Here is a 16,992-nt window from a genome sequence, read left to right as displayed (position 1 = left end):
TTGTTTGTGGTTATGTGGCTTGTGAGTAAAGTCATTGCATTGTTATGGCATTTACAGTGTTTTTGTTTTTTCTATTGAGTGTTGTCCTGTGTTTCTTGCTTTGTACACTATGCCATATGTCAACCAAACAATTTAAAATCTGGACATTAGATATAGGCGAGCAGTAAACAGATTTTTGGCATCCATGGAGACCTCACAAAGTGCAATGACCCAGAGAAGCCCCTAAAAACTAATCTAACATACAGACTTTGCCTACCTTCAATCATGGCCGCCTGCTGCTGCCCTGATACCCACCAGTTGTCTTATGTAAGGCCCTATTGTAAATGGCGTCACTAAATGGCCATTCGCTAGCTATATCCAGCTTCGTGTACAAACATAAAACATGATGCATCTGCGCTAAAGGTAAAATATGATTGAATTTCCGGAATCGTGATCGCGTTTTGTACCATTTTTACTTCAAAGCACCATCATTTACTTCTCCTTATGCTAATGCGCTGCCGTTTTATAGTCTAATCACTTGCACTTCGTTTCCAAAACTTGCACAGCTGGAAAATCCCTCGTAGCAACCGGCGAACATGATGTGGAATAGAAGCCAAATCCATGATCAAACCGGCATCACTGCGAGGCCAACGAGCGACTGAAGCATGTTGGAGTCTAGCAGCTGCTGCGTGTTCTACCACTGGACGTGATGCTGAGCCCCTGACTTATATGGGACATGACAGTGGATATAGTGCTCACATATGGAGCTAGATCAATGGGAAGTCACAGCTAAGAGCCAACAGGCAAAGCGGGAAAACCAGATGACCGGATCAATTACTGGTAAAGTGTAGAATCAGAAAAGAGCTGAAATGTCACCTGTGCTTGCTGTTCAATCTTAAAATAAAACCATACAATCAAATAATGTTTTTATTAAAGATGACCCATTATCACTGTACAAGTGCATCACATTGCAGTCAGAGGTGTTGATTCTAATCTACAGCTTTTACTTTATTTTCTTTTGTTTAATATATTTACTTATAGTTATTTACTTGGTTCATTTATATTCGTCTTTAGCTAGTTTCTGGTGATATTATCCTACTCAGGCCAGGTTTGAACGTTTGGCCAGGAGAAAAAAATTGGCACATAAAACTGCCCTGTCATTTTGTGGTCCCAAGATGTACTTTATTAACCCCTTAAAGGGGTACTCCCACTGCTCAGTGTTTGGAACAAACAGTTCTGAACACTGGAGCTGGCGCTGGGAGCTCGTGACATCACGACCTGCCCCCTCATGACATCAAGCCCCACCCCCTTAATGCAAGTCTATGAGAGGGGGCGGGACGAATGTCACGGCCCATTTTAATTTGTGTGTTTTCCTTTATTCTCCTCAGACACTCAGACATAACTTTTATTTCTCTATCCTAAGTCCCACGAGAGCTTGTTTTTTATGTGAACAATTGTTTATTTATTTTAAGTTTTCATTTCCCAAAAGGGACTATTCATAAAAACCTATTGATTGCTATAACTGTATAGACACAGCACTGATCAATTATATCAGCGATCTACTTGTATGATCTGCTAGAAGGCCGGAGCCTGCCATAGAACAGGAGTGGAGTTATGGCTGCCATCTTGACTCATTTGACCCAGCAATCGTGCTGGGGTTGTTCCGATAAGTCCCCCGAGCCCCGCACATACTTTAGACATTGTGATTCTGCCAGCCTCCATACAGTCCTGACCTTAACCTATCCAACATCTTTGGGATGAACTAGAATGCCAACTTCAAGCCAAACTGTCATGTCCGTGTTCACACAAAGCAATTGGATTTGCTTGTGTGTGAACAGTTTTATGTCTTTGACTTGCTAGCCAATAGCTCCTTGGATGTGTCTAAGATGCTGGACATGCTGCATGGAGCTCTTGGTGAAACACTCTTTGTTTGAGCTTTTAATCTACTATTTCTGTTTTAGCATGCACTTTGTATTTTCTGGTTTTAACCAATGTTATGTGGCATACTTATAGTAGATTTTAATCTGTGTTTTAGTCGGTTGTAGGATTTGCATATCCTTTCTGCTATGTGTCTGTTCACACTGTGTTTTCTCTTGTATCCGTTTGTATGAAGTTCTGGGTTTTATATTTCTGTTTTTCCTACTGGGTCAGCTTCTGAACACACTGTGGAGTGTGCCGCTTGCCAGTAGTCTATTTGGATTTATTATTTATGGCTACTTCGTTAGTGGAGTGGAGTGTCATGTTTGTTTGTCCAGTGTGAACAGTGTCCTATGTTGCATCCCTGTTACTGCTCCATGGGGACTCCGTGTCTACTGGAGGTGTTCGGAAGGATTGCTATTCCTGTCTTGTGTTCAGTGTGAACAGTGTTCTATATTATATCCTGTGTATTTAGGCATCCCTGTTACCTTTCCATGGGAAATCAGAGGGTATTGTTATTCCTGCATCTACTGGAGGTGTTCTGAAGGGATTGCGATTATTACTCCCTGGTTTTCAGTGTGAACAGTGTTCTATAAATATATCTTGTGTATCTAGGCATCCCTGATACCTGGGGATTCAGCTTATTCCTGTTTTGTTCCTGGAGTATGTGCATACTCATCCATTTTCCTGTCTGGTGTTTTGAACTCTATGGGGAAGATTTATTAAACTGTGTGAGAGAAAAAATAGAGTGATTTTCCCACAACAACCAATCACAGCTCAGCTAACCGGCTGAGGAAAAGTGAAAGCTGAGCTGTGATTGGTTGTTGTGGGAAAATCACTCAATTTTTTCTCTCACACAGTTTTATAAATCTGGGCCTATATGTTTGTTAGTTCTTTATTAAGATCTTTGGAGTTCTGTTCATGACCGCTTATCTATAGGGTCCTCTGTTTACGACCACTGCATCCTCTGTTTATGTCCGCTGATATAGTGTCCTCTGTACTAACTCTCTGATCTGTGTCCTCTGAACTTTATATTATAGAGTTCTATGTTCCTGTTATGTTTCTGGTTTGTGACCGACTATTTATTGGTATGTGTTTTTATTAGGCCCCTGCACTTTAGTTCAGGGAGGAACTGGCGGCTAGTTGTCGATCCACCGTTTAGGGTGGATGGGCAAGTAGGAAGGAAGAGCGGTTTTAGGGTCAATTTAGAACTCACTCTCCCTGTCCCCTGGTCGGTCCCTGACATAAACCTTCTCTTCCAAAACCAATGTCTGACCTGACTAATGGGTCAAATGGGCAAAAATTTGACACAGAGGCAATCCAAAATCACACGTAAGTCTTCTTGGAAAAATGGGGGCTGTTACAACCATAAAAGTGGGGTCCAACTCTGTTTTGGCACCCATAGTTGTAAAATAGAAGATCACAGAAGCTCCTGAAGATTTGATGGTAAGGTGTTTACATAGCTTTGGCCATATAGTGTATATTGAAAAGAAATATGAGCAAATATTACATTTATTTCATATTTCACAATAGAGGATAGAATGCTTTGAAATAGATCCCTAGTTAGCCTCCCCTTTCTTCTCTTCCTATTCTATGGCACAATGTTGGAACAGCATATTTTCCCAGCTTTGTTCTTCTCTTATTACCGAGTCTCATATATTCTCATGTACTGGAGAGATTTCTTGTATTAAACAGAAAGGGGTTAAAATATTGAAGCTGTAACATTAAAATGTATAATATACAAAGCTTATTGCTTCTGTCTTGCTGCTCTGTGTCAATTCCTCCCAGACTTAGTCTTTCTAGTTGATTATATTGACATGTGATGTATGTGACATCACATCTGGTGGTCCTGGAGGCCACCCAGGACCCCCCTTCACGTCACATTACCAAAGCCTCTTTGGCCAAGCATGTAATATAAGAGCACATGAATCCCACATCATTTTTGTAAATTTGAATTTAGGTAGTTCTTACTGAAAAATGAGATGTCACAGTACAGGGATAATAAACACAAGGATGTCCCAGTACAAGGATAATAAACACAGTGATGTCACAGTACAGGGATAATACACACAGTGATGTCACAGTACAGGGATAATGCACAGTGATGTCACAGTACAGGGATAATGCACAGTGATGTCACAGTACAGGGATAATACACACAGTGATGTCACAGTACAGGGATAATAAACACAGTGATTTCACAGTACAAGGATAATAAACACAGTGATGTCACAGTACAAGGATAATAAACACAATAATGTAACAGTACAGGGATAATACACACAGTGATGTCACAGTACAAGGATAATAAACACAATGATGTAACAGTACAGAGATGATACACACAGTGATGTCACAGTACAGGGATAATACACACAGTGATGTCACCGTAAAGGGATAATACACACAATAATGTCACAGTACAGGGATGATACACACAGTGAAGGCACAGTACAGGGATAATACACAACGATGTCACAGTACAGAGATAATACACACAGTGATGTCACAGTACAGGGATAATACACACAGTGATGTCACAGTACAGGAATAATACACACAGTGATGTCACAGTACAGTGATAATACACACAGTGATGTCACAGTACAGGGATAATACACACAGTGATGTCACAGTACAGGAATAATACACACAGTGATGTCACAGTACAGAGATAATACACACAGTGATGTCACAGTACATGGATAATACACAACGATGCCACAGTACAGAGATAATACACACAGTGATGTCACAGTACAGGGATAATATACACAATTATCTCACAGTGCAGGGACAATAGACACAGTGATGTCACAGTACAGGGATAATACACAGTGATGTCACAGTACAGGGATAATACACACAGTGATGTCACAGTACAGGGATAATACACAACAATGTCACAGTACAGAGATAATGCACACAGTGATGTCACAGTACAGGCATAATACACAGTGATGTCACAGTACAGTGATAATACACACAATGATGTTATAATACAGGGATAATATACAGTGATGTCACAGTACATGGATAATATACAGTGATGTCACAGTACAGGGATAATACACAAAGTGATGTGACAATACAGGGATAATATACACAGTGATGTCACAGTACAGGGGTAATACACAAAGTGATGTCACAGTACAGGGATAATACACAAAGTGATGTCACAGTACAGGGATAATACACATAGTGATGTCACCGTAAAGGGATAATACACACAATAATGTCACAGTACAGGGATGATACACACAGTGAAGGCACAGTACAGGGATAATACACAACGATGTCACAGTACAGAGATAATACACACAGTGATGTCACAGTACAGGGATAATACACACAGTGATGTCACAGTACAGGAATAATACACACAGTGATGTCACAGTACAGTGATAATACACACAGTGATGTCACAGTACAGGGATAATACACACAGTGATGTCACAGTACAGGAATAATACACACAGTGATGTCACAGTACAGGGATAATACACACAGTGATGTCACAGTACAGAGATAATACACACAGTGATGTCACAGTACATGGATAATACACAACGATGCCACAGTACAGAGATAATACACACAGTGATGTCACAGTACAGGGATAATATACACAATTATCTCACAGTGCAGGGACAATAGACACAGTGATGTCACAGTACAGGAATAATACACAGTGATGTCACAGTACAGGGATAATACACACAGTGATGTCACAGTACAGGGATAATACACAACATTGTCACAGTACAGAGATAATGCACACAGTGATGTCACAGTACAGGGATAATACACAGTGATGTCACATTACAGGGATAATACACACAGTGATGTCACAGTACAGGGATTATACACACAGTGATGTCACAGTACAGGGATACTACACAGTGATGTCACAGTTCACGGACAATATACACAATTATCTCACAGCACAGGGATAATACACAGTTTAGTCAAAGTACAGGAATCATACACACAGTTTAGTCACAGTACAGTGATAATACACACAGTGATGTCAGATGTCACAGTACAGGGATAATACACACAGTGATGTCACAGTATAGGGATAATAAACACAGTGATGTCACAGTACATGGATAATACACACAGTGATGTCACAGTACAGGGATGATAAACACAGTGAAGGCACAGTACAGGATAATACACAACAATGTCACAGTACAGGGATAATATACAGTGATGTCATAGTACAGGGATAATATGCACAATTATCTCACAGCACAGGGATAATACACACAGTTTAGTCACAGTACAGAGATAATACACACAGTGATGTCACAGTACAAGGATAATAAACACAATGATGTAACAGTACAGAGACAATAAACACAATGATGTCACAGTACAAGGATAATACACACAGTGATGTCACAGTACAGGGGTAATAAACAGTAATGTCACAGTATGGGGATAATACACACAGTGATGTCACAGTACAGGGATAATATACAGTGCTGTCACAGTATGGAAATAACATAAATTGATGTCACTCTACAGGGATATGCTCACAGTGATGTCACAGTACAGGATAATACACAACAATGTCACAGTACAGAGATAATACACACAGTGATGTCACAGTACAGGGATAATATACACAATTATCTCACAGCACAGGGATAATACACAAAGTTTAGTCACAGTACAGGGATAATATACACAGTGATGTCACAGTACAGGGATAATATACACAGTGAAGGCACGGTACAGGATAATACACACAAGGTCACAGTACAGAGATAATACACACAGTGATGTTGTCACGATGCCGGCTGGCAGGTAGTGGATCCTCTGTGCCAGAGAGGGATTGGCGTGGACCGTGCTAGTGGACCGGTTCTAAGCCACTACTGGTTTTCACCAGAGCCCGCCGCAAAGCGGGATGGTCTTGCTGCGGCGGTAGTGACCAGGTCGTATCCACTAGCAACGGCTCACCTCTCTGGCTGCTGAAGATAGGCGCGGTACAAGGGAGTAGGCAAAAGCAAGGTCGGACGTAACAGAAGGTCGGGGCAGGCAGCAAGGATCGTAGTCAGGGGCAACGGCAGAAGGTCTGGAAACACAGGCAAGGAACACACAAGGAACGCTTTCACTGGCACTAAGGCAACAAGATCCGGCAAGGGAGTGCAGGGGAAGTGAGGTGATATAGGGAAGTGCACAGGTGAAACACACTAATTGGAACCACTGCGCCAATCAGCGGCGCAGTGGCCCTTTAAATCGCAGAGACCCGGCGCGCGCGCGCCCTAGGGAGCGGGGCCGCGCGCGCCGGGACAGAACAGACGGAGAGCGAGTCAGGTAGGGGAGCCGGGGTGCGCATCGCGAGCGGGCGCTACCCGCATCGCGAATCGCATCCCGACTGGCAGCGGAATCGCAGCGCCCCGGGTCAGAGGACGTGACCGGAGCGCTGCCGCGGGGAGAGTGAAGCGAGCGCTCCGGGGAGGAGCGGGGACCCGGAGCGCTCGGCGTAACAGTACCCCCCCCCTTGGGTCTCCCCCTCTTCTTAGAGCCTGAGAACCTGAGGAGCAGACTTTTGTCTAGGATGTTGTCCTCAGGTTCCCAGGATCTCTCTTCAGGACCACAACCCTCCCAGTCCACTAAAAAAAAATTTTTCCCTCTGACCTTTTTGGCAGCTAAAATTTCTTTGACCGAGAAGATGTCCGAGGAGCCGGAAACAGGAGTGGGAGGAACAGATTTGGGAGAAAAACGGTTGAGGATGAGTGGTTTGAGAAGAGAGACGTGAAAGGCATTAGGGATACGAAGAGAGGGAGGAAGAAGAAGTTTATAAGAGACAGGATTAATTTGACACAAAATTTTGAAAGGACCAAGATAGCGTGGTCCCAACTTGTAGCTAGGGACACGGAAGCGGACATATTTAGCGGAGAGCCATACCTTGTCTCCAGGGGAAAAAACGGGGGGAGCTCTTCTTTTCTTATCCGCGAACTTCTTCATGCGTGATGAAGCCTGTAAGAGAGAATTTTGGGTCTCTCTCCATATGATGGAAAGGTCACGAGAAATTTCATCCACAGCGGGCAGACCAGAGGGCAAGGGAGTAGGGAGGGGGGGAAGAGGGTGACGGCCGTACACCACGAAAAATGGGGATTTGGAGGAAGACTCAGAGACCCTGAAGTTATACGAGAATTCGGCCCATGGGAGGAGATCTGCCCAGTCATCCTGGCGGGAGGAAACAAAATGTCGCAAATAATCACCCAAGATCTGGTTAATCCTTTCTACTTGTCCATTGGACTGGGGATGATATGCAGAAGAAAAATTTAATTTAATCTTGAGTTGTTTACAGAGAGCCCTCCAGAATTTAGACACGAATTGGACGCCTCTATCCGAGACAATCTGCGTAGGCAACCCGTGAAGACGAAAAATGTGTACAAAAAATTGTTTAGCCAACTGAGGCGCAGAAGGAAGACCAGGAAGAGGGATGAAATGTGCCATTTTGGAGAATCGATCAACGACCACCCAAATAACAGTGTTGCCACGGGAAGGGGGTAAATCAGTAATAAAATCCATACCAATCAGAGACCAAGGCTGTTCGGGGACAGGCAGAGGATGAAGAAAACCAGCGGGCTTCTGGCGAGGAGTCTTATCCCGGGCACAGATAGTGCAGGCTCGCACAAAGTCCACAACATCCGTCTCCAGAGTCGGCCACCAATAGAAGCGGGAGATGAGTTGCACAGATTTCTTGATACCCGCATGACCTGCGAGATGGGAGGAGTGACCCCATTTGAGGATTCCGAGGCGTTGGCGAGGAGAAACAAAGGTCTTTCCTGGAGGAGTCTGCCTGATGGAGGCAGGAGAAGTGGAGATCAGGCAGTCAGGTGGAATGATGTGTTGCGGAGAGAGTTCAACTTCTGAGGCATCCGAGGAACGAGAGAGAGCATCGGCCCTAATGTTCTTATCGGCAGGACGAAAGTGAATCTCAAAATTAAATCGGGCAAAGAACAGAGACCACCGGGCCTGGCGAGGATTCAGCCGTTGGGCAGACTGGAGGTAGGAGAGGTTCTTGTGGTCGGTGTAGATAATAACAGGAGAACTTGATCCCTCCAGCAGATGCCTCCATTCCTCAAGTGCTAATTTAATGGCTAGAAGCTCTCGATCCCCGATGGAGTAGTTCCTCTCCGCTGGAGAGAAGGTCCTAGAGAAAAAACCACAAGTGACAGCATGCCCGGAAGAATTTTTTTGTAGAAGAACAGCTCCAGCTCCCACTGAGGAGGCATCAACCTCCAATAGGAAGGGTTTGGAAGGGTCAGGTCTGGAGAGGACGGGAGCCGAAGAAAAGGCAGACTTGAGTCGTTTAAAGGCGTCTTCTGCTTGAGGAGGCCAGGACTTGGGATCAGCATTTTTTTTGGTTAAAGCCACGATAGGAGCCACAATGGTAGAAAAATGTGGAATAAATTGCCTGTAATAATTGGCGAACCCCAAAAAGCGTTGGATAGCACGGAGTCCGGAGGGGCGTGGCCAATCTAAGACGGCAGAGAGTTTGTCTGGATCCATCTGTAGTCCCTGGCCAGAGACCAAATATCCTAGAAAAGGAAGAGATTGGCATTCAAACAGACATTTCTCAATTTTGGCATAGAGTTGGTTGTCACGAAGTCTCTGAAGAACCATACGGACATGCTGGCGGTGTTCTTCTAGATTGGCAGAAAAAATTAGGATATCGTCCAGATATACAACAACACAGGAGTATAACAGATCACGAAAAATTTCATTGACAAAGTCTTGGAAGACGGCAGGGGCGTTGCACAGTCCAAAGGGCATGACCAGATACTCAAAGTGTCCATCTCTGGTGTTAAATGCCGTTTTCCACTCGTCCCCCTCTCTGATGCGGATGAGGTTATAGGCGCCTCTTAAGTCCAATTTAGTGAAGATGTGGGCACCTTGGAGGCGATCAAAGAGTTCAGAGATGAGGGGTAAGGGGTAGCGGTTCTTAACCGTGATTTTATTAAGGCCGCGGTAGTCAATGCAAGGACGTAGGGAGCCATCTTTTTTGGACACAAAGAAAAATCCGGCTCCGGCAGGAGAGGAGGATTTACGGATAAAGCCCTTTTTTAGATTCTCCTGGACGTATTCGGACATGGCAAGAGTCTCTGAGGCAGAGAGAGGATAAATTCTGCCCCGGGGTGGAGTAGTGCCCGGGAGGAGGTCGATAGGGCAATCATAAGGCCTGTGAGGAGGTAGAGTCTCAGCTTGTTTTTTGCAGAAAACATCCGCGAAGTCCATATAGGCCTTAGGGAGACCGGTTACTGGAGGAACCACAGAGTTACGGCAAGGGTTACTGGGAACCGGTTTTAGACAGTTCTTGGAACAAGAGGACCCCCAACTCTTGATCTCCCCAGTGGACCAATCCAGGGTAGGGGAATGAAGTTGAAGCCAGGGAAGTCCAAGGAGAATTTCCGAGGTGCAATTGGGGAGGACCAAAAGTTCAATCCTCTCATGATGAGATCCGATGCTCATAAGAAGGGGCTCCGTGCGGAAACGTATGGAACAGTCCAATCTTTCATTATTTACACAATTGATGTAGAGGGGTCTGGCGAGACTGGTCACCGGGATGTTGAACCTGTTGACGAGAGAGGCCAAAATAAAATTTCCTGCAGATCCAGAGTCCAAGAAGGCCACTGTAGAGAAGGAGAAGGCAGAGGCAGACATCCGCACAGGCACAGTAAGACGTGGAGAAGCAGAGTAGACATCAAGGACTGTCTCACCTTTGTGCGGAGTCAGCGTACGTCTTTCCAGGCGGGGAGGACGGATAGGACAATCTCTCAGGAAGTGTTCGGTACTAGCACAGTACAGGCAGAGGTTCTCCATACGGCGTCGTGTCCTCTCTTGAGGTGTCAGGCGAGACCGGTCGACCTGCATAGCCTCCACGGCGGGAGGCACAGGAACAGATTGCAGGGGACCAGAGGAGAGAGGAGCCGAGGAGAAGAAACGCCTCGTGCGAACAGAGTCCATATCTTGGCGGAGTTCCTGACGCCTTTCGGAAAAACGCATGTCAATGCGAGTGGCTAGGTGAATAAGTTCATGTAGATTAGCAGGAATTTCTCGTGCGGCCAGAACATCTTTAATGTTGCTGGATAGGCCTTTTTTGAAGGTCGCGCAGAGGGCCTCATTATTCCAGGACAATTCTGAAGCAAGAGTACGGAATTGTACGGCATACTCGCCAACGGAAGAATTACCCTGGACCAGGTTCAACAGGGCAGTCTCAGCAGAAGAGGCTCGGGCAGGTTCCTCAAAGACACTTCGGATTTCCGAGAAGAAGGAGTGTACAGAGGCAGTGACGGGGTCATTGCGGTCCCAGAGCGGTGTGGCCCATGACAGGGCTTTTCCGGACAGAAGGCTGACTACGAAAGCCACCTTAGACCTTTCAGTGGGAAACAGGTCCGACATCATCTCCAGATGCAGGGAACATTGGGAAAGAAAGCCACGGCAAAACTTAGAGTCCCCATCAAATTTATCCGGCAAGGATAAGCGTATCCCAGGAGCGGCCACTCGCTGCGGAGGAGGTGCAGGAGCTGGCGGAGGAGATGACTGCTGAAGCTGTGGTAGTAACTGTTGTAGCATAACGGTCAGTTGAGACAGCTGTTGGCCTTGTTGCGCTATCTGTTGTGACTGCTGGGCGACCACCGTGGTGAGGTCAGCGACAACTGGCAGAGGAACTTCAGCGGGATCCATGGCCGGATCTACTGTCACGATGCCGGCTGGCAGGTAGTGGATCCTCTGTGCCAGAGAGGGATTGGCGTGGACCGTGCTAGTGGACCGGTTCTAAGCCACTACTGGTTTTCACCAGAGCCCGCCGCAAAGCGGGATGGTCTTGCTGCGGCGGTAGTGACCAGGTCGTATCCACTAGCAACGGCTCACCTCTCTGGCTGCTGAAGATAGGCGCGGTACAAGGGAGTAGGCAAAAGCAAGGTCGGACGTAGCAGAAGGTCGGGGCAGGCAGCAAGGATCGTAGTCAGGGGCAACGGCAGAAGGTCTGGAAACACAGGCAAGGAACACACAAGGAACGCTTTCACTGGCACTAAGGCAACAAGATCCGGCAAGGGAGTGCAGGGGAAGTGAGGTGATATAGGGAAGTGCACAGGTGAAGCACACTAATTGGAACCACTGCGCCAATCAGCGGCGCAGTGGCCCTTTAAATCGCAGAGACCCGGCGCGCGCGCGCCCTAGGGAGCGGGGCCGCGCGCGCCGGGACAGAACAGACGGAGAGCGAGTCAGGTAGGGGAGCCGGGGTGCGCATCGCGAGCGGGCGCTACCCGCATCGCGAATCGCATCCCGGCTGGCAGCGGAATCGCAGCGCCCCGGGTCAGAGGACGTGACCGGAGCGCTGCCGCGGAGAGAGTGAAGCGAGCGCTCCGGGGAGGAGCGGGGACCCGGAGCGCTCGGCGTAACAGATGTCACAGTACAGGGATAGTACACACAGTGATGTCACAGTACAGGGATAATATACAGTGATGTCACAGTACAGAGATAATACACACAGTGATGTCACAGTACAGGGATAATATACACAATTATCTCACAGCACAGGGATAATACACAAAGTTTAGTCACAGTACAGGGATAATATACACAGTGATGTCACAGTACAGGGATAATATACACAGTGAAGGCACGGTACAGGATAATACATACAAGGTCACAGTACAGAGATAATACACACAGTGATGTCACAGTACAGGGATAATAAACACAGTAATACACATGCAATACAGGGATATGCACACAGTCATACACATATCCAACATATAGAAATATAAGAATGGCACTCACCCATCTGGCGGTAAGATAGTGGTGTACTTATTGTGCAAAAACAAGCATACACAAAGCGGCATGCAAGGAGTGGCATCTTGGGAGAGGGACCCCGAAGGCAGGTGTGTGATAGCTATTTCACACACTTCGCGTGCTTCAACCGATCCCCAGTTGAAGCACGCGAAGTGTGCCAAATAGCTATCACCCACCTGCCTTCGGGGTCCCTCTCCCAAGATGCCACTCCTGGCATGCCGCTTTGTGTATGCTTGTTTTTGCACAATAAGTACACCCCTACCTTACCGCCAGACGGGTGAGTGCCATTCTTATATTTCTATATGTTTTTGCCTATGGACTTGCTTTTCTGGAATAGAGCACCCTGTACTGCTTATCGATTTGTGACGACCCGGCAGCTTGATTGTCCACGGGCTACATACAGTCATACACATAGAATACACGGATATGTACATGATTATTCACACATAACAGAGAGGTATGCACACAGTCATACACATATGAAATAGGGATATGCACACAGTCTTTTAGTAATATAGTTTTCTATATGAGTTTGTATATCTCACAGTCACACGACAGAGCCGCAACACCACATTCCTATCTCTATATATGAGCTCACAATTGCTTAAACTATTAAAGCATCTGCTACTTTTCTCTAAATCCACAAATTCCAATTCAGAAGCGATAAAACAACAAATGCTGTATGCTGTTTTACCCAAATTGAGTCTAATTTCAAGCAAACCTAATTTGTTTAATCTAGATTCTCATAAATAATGCATCGGCTCCTTTGTTGTGATGAGAGTTTTTCAGAACAGACTATTCTCTTCTAGGCAGTACGTTCTGAATTGCATAAAAAGGCTGCGTGTTTCTGTGTGCAGTGTTTATGCTTGGAATACAAAGTTATCATTTCATTTGTTTAAACCTGATACATAGATAAAAAGCAAAATGTTACATCTTACTTATTGCCTGAGAGTAAACGCATATCAATTGCTATAGCTAGGAAAGCACTCCATTTTTGTTTTGTTCATTTTGCTCATATCATGCACCCTCACTTGTCACTAGCTCTACAGTGTCATCTGTTTTATTCTAGCACTTCTGTGACTGGGTCATGTGATCACCAGTCTAACCCACAGACTATTACAGTGTTTAATGTGTTCGAGAAGGGGGTCATAGAACATAGATCCTTTCCCTCCCCACCTCTTCTCTCCCTTCCCAACTCTATCTGTAAACTGTTGCTTCTATCTCTATGGTATTCGGATATTTATAGTGGCCACATAACCTGAAGACTTCAAATCTTCATAAAACACCTCATTTATGATTGCAGGTCACATCGCTCTCCTTCATGACAATATTTCTCCTAAAAAATGCACTTTGAATAAGAAAACCAATCAAAACTACACATAATGTGAACTTACCCAAACCCACTTATGAGTCTCAGCGGCTGGAGTCTAGCCAAGAAAATAGATGAACAAGTGCAGTGATAAGACTCCACCCTCTCTCTACAAAGCCAATGGATATATGGTAAATGTAAGCAACATTACAAAACCATTTTAGTGATGGAATGGGAATCAGTATGACTTTAAAGGGAAATTCCACCCCTAGACATCTTATCCCCTATCCAAAGGATGCCACTGGGGACCCCCGCAATATAGCATGCGGCACCCACCTGTTTCTGCTTCGGAAGTGCTGGAGGGTCTGGGTCCCGACCACCAGAACAGAAGTCCGTGATGTCACGACTCCGCCCCCGTGTGACGTCACGCCCCGTCCCCTCAATGCAAGTCTATGGGAGGGGGCGTGACAGCCGTCATGCCCCCTCCCATAAACTTGCATTGAGGGGAAGAAAAGAACAACTCAATTTCATCAGCTCATAAGTACTGAAAGGATGAAGATTTTTTAATAGAAGTCATTTACAAATCTGTTTAACCTTCTGGAGCCAGTTGATATATATATATATATATATATATATATATATATATATATATATATATCAACTGGCTCCAGAAGGTTAAACAGATTTGTAAATATATAAAGTTGTTTCCTGGATAACCCCTTTAAATAAAGAAGTGATACAAATAGCAGCCAAAGGGTGAGTGGCGCATTTCCTTATCTTCTACTTTATGGGCCGTTATAAAGATATATTGTGATGTTTATGACCAGAACTATTCTATATTGCATTTTCCATATAGAACTTTGATGAAGACAAAACATTTTACGCCATTGACAACGGCTACCGTTTCCTAGCATGGCGGTATTATATTAACTTTGCCCGCCCGCACAAGGCCGGTGATATATATTTAAAGCATGTGATTTCTTAGCCTCGAAGCTCAGGAACAGCAGAGGAATAACCTAATAAGAAAGAAATATGTCCGCTTGTATTAAACACCTTCAATATTTCCACGGACGCGGTAACAAATGAATCAGCTTTATGCTACTTTTCAAGTGATCATATTAAATCCTTACAAGACATCTTATAAGTTTATATTTCAAGTCGCTCGAAATGTGCAATAATTTGTCACGCGTATCAAAACTTACATGGCGGCGAGTTATTAAAATTTAAAAATTATTAAAAAAATATATATATATATTTTCAGCTTGATTTTATTTAGAATTTTAGCACTTTTACATTGACCACAGGAAAGTCGGTATTTACAAGATGCGTTTTGATGTCTTTTGTTGGGGGTTATAGTTTGGAAGGACTGTTGATTTATTCCTCAGGGCAATGTTTCCCAACCAGGATGCCTCCAGCTGTTGAAAAAACTACAACTCCCAGCATGCCCGGACAGCCGTCGGCTGTCCGGGCATGCTGGGAATTGTAGTTTTGCAACAGCTGGAGGCACCCTGGTTGGGAAACACTTCCTTAGGGTACGTTCACAGGAGCGGATTTTTTTGCGGGTTTTCTGCTGCGTATTTGAAAGTGGGTGGGATTTTCCGATTTTTCGTGATGGAATTTACGCTGCAGAAAATCCGCCGCAAGCCCCATTGAAGTCAGTAGGGACTGCGGCGGATTTTCCGCAGCGTAAATTCCACAGCGGAAAATCTGCTGCGGACAGCCGAGAAGAGCCCGCCCACTTTCAAATACGCAGCGGAAAACCCGCAAAAAAATCCACTCGGGTGAACGTACCCTTAGACAGAAGGGTGCAATGTATCCCATTGTGAATTGTAAAGTCGTATGTTGGGTGTCGTTCTCCATACTCCCCATCTATTTGATTCTTACAAACACATGGAAATGAAGGAGACTTGTCATGTGTCACAAGCTAATTAGACCCACCAGAGAAATTAATGTGACAAGTTAGTTAGGAAAAATCAATGATACAATAATGAAGCTCCCAAAGGTCTTCTTGTAAAAACAGCAACAAAAAAATCCAATTAATTTTAAAATCTTAATAAATTATCAAACCAAATAAAATCAATAATGCAGTTTCCCTAAGTAGGGATTGTTTTATCAAATGTGCTTGAAAAGGATAAAAAATAAATTTAAAAAATAATGCCAAAATCTGTTAGAAAGCTAGAGAATTTTGCACCTGTGTTCATCTGGATATGTTTTATTTTAACAGCACACCATGTGGTTAGGTATGGTACTGCAGTAGTATTTACTTCGTTTATTTGTTTATTTATTTATTTTTTGAGACTGTTGCATTAGATTAGTGTTCAATGGGGTACACGTGAAAAAATAAAAAATAAAATAGCAAAGTCCAGAATTGTGTATTTTAGGTCACTTCATGCACCAGAAAAAAAAAAACATAATAAAAAGGTATCAAAAAGTCCCATCAGAACACAAATAGTACCGATAAAAACTACAGATCACGGTGCAAAAACTAAGCCCTCGCACATCCCTGTATACGGAAAAATAAAGAGTTATAGGGGTCAGCAGAGGACAATTTTCTGCATTTTCAAACAAAAAGTTTTTTAAAGTGATAATGTAAAATAAAACCTATATAAATTGGGTATCCTTTTAATAATATGGACCTACGGAATAAAGATAACACGTCATTTTTATGCATGTGAAGTGCACTGCGTAGAAATAGATTTTTTTAATTTTATTTCACCCTACAAATGATTTAATAAACAAGTGAATGGAACCAAGTTGTAATACCACACACAACCTAAGGTCAGATGTGGCACTGTTTCTGAAAGAACTTAGCTCTGTTTTTCTTTTCCTGGATAACCCCTTTAAAGCGTACCCGTCAGATCCAACAAACAAAAATTTTTAATGTATCACTCAGTACCTAATCCTGACTAGTGTTGCTCACGAATATTCGCAATTCGAATATTATTCGCGAATATCGCATATTCGCGAAT

General features: G+C 44.2%; 1 protein-coding gene and 1 long non-coding RNA gene across 5 annotated transcripts in view; one reads left to right on the top strand and one right to left on the bottom strand.

Annotated features, from left to right (window-relative positions):
• The window catches only part of LOC130358369 (uncharacterized), a 55,991-nt gene extending 55,113 nt beyond the window's left edge, over positions 1 to 878 (top strand). Inside the window, exon 3 of the long non-coding RNA XR_008889493.1 lies at positions 546 to 878. This is a non-coding gene — a long non-coding RNA (uncharacterized LOC130358369). The remainder of the gene's footprint in view (positions 1 to 545) is intronic.
• The window catches only part of CNTN5 (contactin 5), a 1,441,523-nt gene that overhangs the window by 441,741 nt on the left and 982,790 nt on the right, over positions 1 to 16,992 (bottom strand). The gene's annotated exons all lie outside the window — the stretch shown is intronic.

The sequence above is a fragment of the Hyla sarda genome, chromosome 2, assembly GCF_029499605.1.
Source record: "Hyla sarda isolate aHylSar1 chromosome 2, aHylSar1.hap1, whole genome shotgun sequence".
Classification (NCBI taxonomy): Eukaryota; Metazoa; Chordata; class Amphibia; order Anura; family Hylidae; genus Hyla; species Hyla sarda.
The sequence above is the reverse complement of the archived record's forward strand: the minus strand, read 5'-3'. Positions and strand labels throughout refer to the sequence as shown.